The sequence below is a fragment of the Triticum aestivum genome, chromosome 7B, assembly GCF_018294505.1.
Source record: "Triticum aestivum cultivar Chinese Spring chromosome 7B, IWGSC CS RefSeq v2.1, whole genome shotgun sequence".
NCBI classification, from domain to species: Eukaryota; Viridiplantae; Streptophyta; class Magnoliopsida; order Poales; family Poaceae; genus Triticum; species Triticum aestivum.
In genome coordinates this window covers 758860455-758866385 of record NC_057813.1, presented here as the reverse complement: position 1 = coordinate 758866385, position 5931 = coordinate 758860455, and the positions used below count along the sequence as shown (strand labels likewise).

The following is a 5931-nucleotide window of genomic DNA, read 5'->3' as shown; positions in this document are numbered from 1 at the left end:
ATCGTTAGCAATCTAGATGCCTCTTGGTCTCTGTTCATTGAACCGAATAATTGACTTTCCCTTTTTATTGAGGTCTTCATTTTTAGAGTTTACCCAGTTATCCTTTTAATACTAAATATTTAGAAAATGTACAGTTGATTCATGTTTCTTTGTTTTGTTTTAGCAAATGGTGAAATAAGGCAGATTATTCTCCTTGTTGACTAGCTAGTTGCACCTGATTTCAGAAGAGATTGCAACACTACTTAAATTGAATGATTGCATTATAGTTAACTTTCAACTCAATATGATGTTGCCGTTCATTCATGTTCATGATTCCATTAACATCTGGTCAGGTAATGAAACATAATGTTATAATTCTGCCTTTGTGTTGTATGGTTTAGAATTACATATATAACTTCACTTTAACTGCTAACCACTTTAAGGAATCATTGCTTCATGTGATCTTCGATCTTAACATATGCTCGAGAAATGGAACTTGGTACTAATGAGCAGAAGATTAAAAACTGGGTCCACCATTAGCCGACTAGTTCCATTTTGATGTATATACGAGTTATGATCAATGATCTGTGAATGCTTCATGGTTGCTTGAAATTATACTTGTGTGAATATCCTTTTGGGATGAAGTAGCTAGCATGATGATGCCACAACTATTCACTCATTTTGGCCGACGTTCGAAATTGTTGCTAATTGACTTGCCCCATGCCTCTGTTTTTCTATCTGAAGAATTGACTTGGATTTTTTTATCAGTGTCTTCTTCTTTCTTAGAGATCGTCCAGTGATTTTCTTATAATACTAAATATTTAGCCAATATACATCAGTTTCCTGTTTTTCCAAGTATTGTTCTAGCCCACTATTAAATGTGGCCATCATCCTCTCAATTGTTTCAGTAGCAAGTAGAACCTCATTGTTAGAGGAGCTTTATGCGCTGATCGTTAAATTGAATGCAATGATCACATTACAGTCAGCTTGTCAGTGAAATGTTTTGTTGCAATTCATTCTTCTTCATCCGGCCATTGCACCTGGTTCGGTATTAATTGCCGTTATTGATCACAGATCATATGATGTGCCATTCCTGCAGGGTAATTCCTTAGTTATTCACATTAGTTGTAGGCTACTAAGATATTATAAATAGTGGAGAAATTCTTTGGAGTGTGGTTACAGTTTACAATGTTGATTCAGTATACAAGTTTTAACACTCGTGATCTGAAACCAGTGAACAGCTGAAACTGTAGTTATTGTTCTTGTACCACAGCAACAACGCGGGCATCCTTGACTGTATTCTTTGTTTTGCGGAGCTAGCTTCTTTTAACCAATTATGTGGTACCCTTGGCTTAAGAATGGAAAGAAATCTACAAGTAAGGCCATTGGTTTAGGAGCTCATAGCTGGGGTGAGGTTAACTTAAGCTGAGAGTCAGTTAAGAACACCCAGCCAAAACAGTGAAACATGTGTGAGAAACAACAGAACCGAACCAAAAGGAGGAAGACCAGGGAGAAAAATGGTTCAAACACTGGGTGGAAAGAATAGATAGAAAATACTAGGTGAAAAATCAGATGCAAAATGGTGGGAAACAAAAAAAATTGTAGATTAGAAAATAAACAAAGAAAAAACTAGCGGTACCTTAAAGTTCCTAGGATTGTTCAGCAGTACTTCCTAGGAGGTTTTCACCCTGTTTCTTGAGTAGATATGTACCTAGCAAAAGAAGTACCTATCATCCAAATTAACATGCCACGGTCCAAATTAACTTAACCTTTGCTTTCCCAGTTATCTAGGGGTCCGAATTAACATGTACCTAGTTTTTATTGAGGTTTACTTTTCTAGAGATTATCCAGTTGTCTTTTTAATACTAATTATTTAGCAAATGCAATTTTGGTTCCCATTTTGTGTTTTGTTTTAGCCGACGGTGAAATGAGGCAGATTTTCCTCCTTGTTGGCTAGCAAGTTGCACCTGATTTTCATAAGAGCGTGGCGTGCTAGTTAAATTGAATGATTGCATTATAGTCAACTTTCAAGTGAAATGTTCTGTTTCAGTTCATAATTCCATTGAATCTGGTTTATTGAAGGCCATCAAGTGGTTTTCTCAATAATATTAAATGGTTAGCCAATATACATCAATTTCCTCTTTCTATGTACTGTGTAGCCGACGATTACATGTGGCTGATCATCATCTTGATTTGTTCAGTTTGACCTGATTGTCAGAGGAGTTTGGAGCACTGCTTGTTAGATTGAATGGAGCGATTGCATTACAGTCAACTTGTGAGTGAAATGTTTTATGTCGCAACTTATTCTCCATGTGTGCATTGCATCTGGTTAGGTATTGAATTGCCCTGTTATAGACTTTTCTCTCTGTATCTGATGCAGGGCCATGTCAAGTGCCATTTCTCGAAAGTAGATTGCACAATTTGTCACAGCACGTATGGTGTGCCATTCCTGCAGGGTGATTCGTCCTCAGTTGCTCACATCACTTGTAGGTCCCATTATCTGTTGCATGCATGCCCCCACTGGCATCTGCACGCGTGTGTGATAAATATACCCATTGTGGCTGCAATATGTTTTTTGTTGATGTATACAAAGTTATGATCGAGAAGCTCCAACAGTTAATGGTTGCATAGATTCATATTTCTGTGAATATCCTTTTGAGCAGAGGTGGCTACCGTGCACTTTGATGCTGAAATTACTAAGTCCTTCTAGTCAGTGTTTGAAATACTCCCTCCGTCCCATAATGTAAATAGTCTTACATTATGGGATGGAGGGAGTATTTGTCAAGCTGACCCGCCTCTTGTTTATTAGAGACTAGAGGTGGTCTTCTTAATAATTCTACAAGTTTAGCAAATATACTTGTTTCTGTTTTTTGTTGTAGCCGATGATGAAATGAGAGGCAGATTTTCCACTTTTCTGACTAAGCAAATTGCACCTGGGTTTTAGAAGAGCTTGGAGCACTACTTGTTAAATTAAATGATAAGGTTACAGTCAACTAACTTTTGAATGCAATTCGTTCTTGTTCATGATACCATAGCATCTGATTAGGCATGTAAATATCACATCTGTCTGTTGCATCAGTTGGAATTATATTTATCATCCCACTTCATCATTTAGAACCATGTTTAACATTTCACTAATTAAGGAGTACTCAACACTCCACCTTCCCAGGTCGCGACAAGTGGCGCATATGCAGCGCGCCACTTGTCGCAACCTGGGAGTTTTCCTTTTTTTTCGTAGATTCGTTTATTCAAAACGTTTTATCTTTTAAACCGTGCGTCCAAATCTCGAACCGTTTTCATCATTGGTTCCTCACGTCGAGATCTTTAAAACTAGATCCCAAATTTTGATAGGTTTTGACGGACTATTTTTTCATGAAAAAAACCGGCCAAAAAACCGAACAGGGAGCACGGTTTTTTCCATTTGCGAAAGAGGCACGCCCGTACCACTCGCGAAATCACAATCGTGCTTCTCGTGGAAGCAAAACCGTGACTCTCGTGGAAGGAAAAAAAACAGAAAACACGTTTTTTTTCGTTTTCGAGAGGCACGACCATGACTCTTGCGAAAGCGCAACCGTGCCTCTCGTGAAAGCAAAATCGTGACTCTCGCAAAAGAAAAAAAAAGAAAACGCGTATTTTTTTTCCTTTTCGAGAGGCACGATCGTGACTCTCGTGAAATAAAAAAAAACAGAAAACGCATATTTTTTCCCTTTGCGAGAGGCACGGCCGTGACTCGCGAAAGCACAACCGTGCCTCTCGCGGAAGCAAAACCGTGACTCTCACGAAAGAAAAAAAAAATAAAAAACGTGTTTTTTCCGTTTCTGAAAGGCACGACCGTGACTCTCGCTAAAGAAAAACCGTGAATTTCGCGATTTTTTTTTTCATCGAAAAGCTAAGAAAGACTGGTGGAAAAGCAAAAAGTCAAAAAAAACCCGTTTAAAAAGCTGAAAACATGTGCGAGAAAATAAAAAGAAGAAATTCAAAGGGAGCGTCCAGAGCGCGACACGTGGCGAATGGCTGAGAGCGCGCCAATTGGCGCTGATCGTTGCGAGGCTCCTGAAGAAGCGCTCGTTAACTAGTTGCTCTCGGATTACTATCAAGCTCTAATCATATTCTAGGCTACGCCCATCCTGTTTGAGAGCTAGTATAGTTAGAACTTTAAAGCCCAGCCCAGCCCATTCCAGAAGATTCTTATTTTTTCTCGATTGACATCTGCCGTCGCCACGAACAAGCTGTTCCTTGAGTAACCAACCAAACTAGTGTAGCACGGTTAGGAACTGTACTTTTCGTCCCTGAATTCGCTTCATGCCGAAACTCTCCGGTGTTCTTTGGTACGAAGAAGATTAGCGCATTAGCAGTTTGAAGGAAAATCTAATTGAGTATCAGTGGATGGTAAAAGGGGACAACAATGTTGAGAGTTAAAAATTGAACTTTTTATAATTTAAACTTGTGCCGCATGCGGCTACTTGAACGTCTGTATCCTTTGCATGCAGCTATTAATCATGCGGACTTGGAAATAAAATAAGGAAGACCGACCGGATGTATGCGGGTCCCACCTCCGTATCCGCGAGCAAACTGATCTCCCGTGTCCGTGAATGGATGCGGGAGGACTTTTGCGGGTTACCGTAGGAGATGCCCGCTCCAACCAAATTTACCCCGGGAGGCCAGGGTAAATTTGAAATGCTGGCGCAGATCAAACCGGTCCCGGACGGAAAAGCCCCTCAAATGTCACGTCGCAGTACCGACTGCACAGTACGCGGAAGGCGGGTACGCTGACGGCTGACCGAGGCCACAGTGCCCCCAAGAAGCGCAGACATGCACGTACGCACCCACCGGAGCTCTCCCTCATCCTCGTGAGCAGCGGCGCCGACCGGCGACTAGTTTCTCAACTCTTTTTCTTGGCTCCTTCTCGGTTCTGTCAGCGGCGACCGGCGGGCGACCAGTCGTCTAGCGGCTCGTGGCGAGCTCTCCTCCTCTCCTGGTCACTACTCACTAGTGCGGCGCTGCGACGGCCGCCGGCGCGCCATGATGGACTTCAAAATGCGCCACCACCACCAGCAGGGCGGCATGGGGTTTGCTCCCGTACGTCGACCGCGGCGACAGCGAGGTCAGTGCAGTGCGTGCGCGAGCCGGCAGCCGGAATCGCTTGCTTGCTTGCTAGTCGCGGTAACGAGCTTTCGGGCGACTTTTGATTGCAGGAGGCGCTGGCCGGGGTCGTCTGAGTCGGAGTCGGAGCCGAGAAGATCAACGAGAAGATGAAGGCAACTCTTACTCCAGCATACCGCTGTTCCCTCCTCTCTGTTTTTTTGCTGGAAGCTAACTGAGGTGATGCTGCCTTTGTATTGACTTTATTCCTCACCTTAAGCTGATTGGTGTTCCTGAATCGCGGCATAAGGCACACTGGGTGAAAATGGCACGCTAGGATCAAAACAAATAATATGTATGGACGGACATTCTCTCACTCAAGCACACTGCACAGTTCTACGAAATTCCGCCTTGATGGCTGCGTATATGGAGGAACACAAGAATATTCTACGCTTCAAATACCCAGAGTAGTCTGACGACTGGATTACACGTGAACAAACGGGGACTTTCGCCGGTTGGTTGTAGACACGTGCCATGCATGACGCCGCTGTTGAAGATGACATGTACTTGCTGTCCCAGTTACCATCTTCGAATATAATGACTTTCCAAGGGTACACGATAAATGGGAATACCACTAGTAAAAAACAGGGTTTGGTCACAACTCAATATACACATTGGTCCTGGTTGCATTACGAACCAGGACTAATACTCACATTAGTCCCGATTCGAGCGCCTAACGGCATTAGTCCCGGTTCAAATGAGCCTTTTAGTCCCGATTTAAGACATGAATCGAGACTAAAGGGTGCGATGCCGTTTAGTCCCGGTTCGTATCTCAAACCGGGACTAAAGATTAGACCTTTAGTCCCGGTT

At 42.6% G+C, this 5931-nt stretch overlaps 1 long non-coding RNA gene across 1 annotated transcript; it reads left to right on the top strand.

The window, feature by feature from the left end:
- The first annotated feature begins 11 nt into the window (after positions 1 to 11).
- LOC123161453 (uncharacterized) lies at positions 12 to 2609 on the top strand. The gene is made up of 2 exons (XR_006480711.1): positions 12 to 2254; positions 2360 to 2609. It is a non-coding gene; the product is annotated as an uncharacterized lncRNA (long non-coding RNA).
- The last annotated feature ends 3322 nt before the right edge of the window (positions 2610 to 5931 follow it).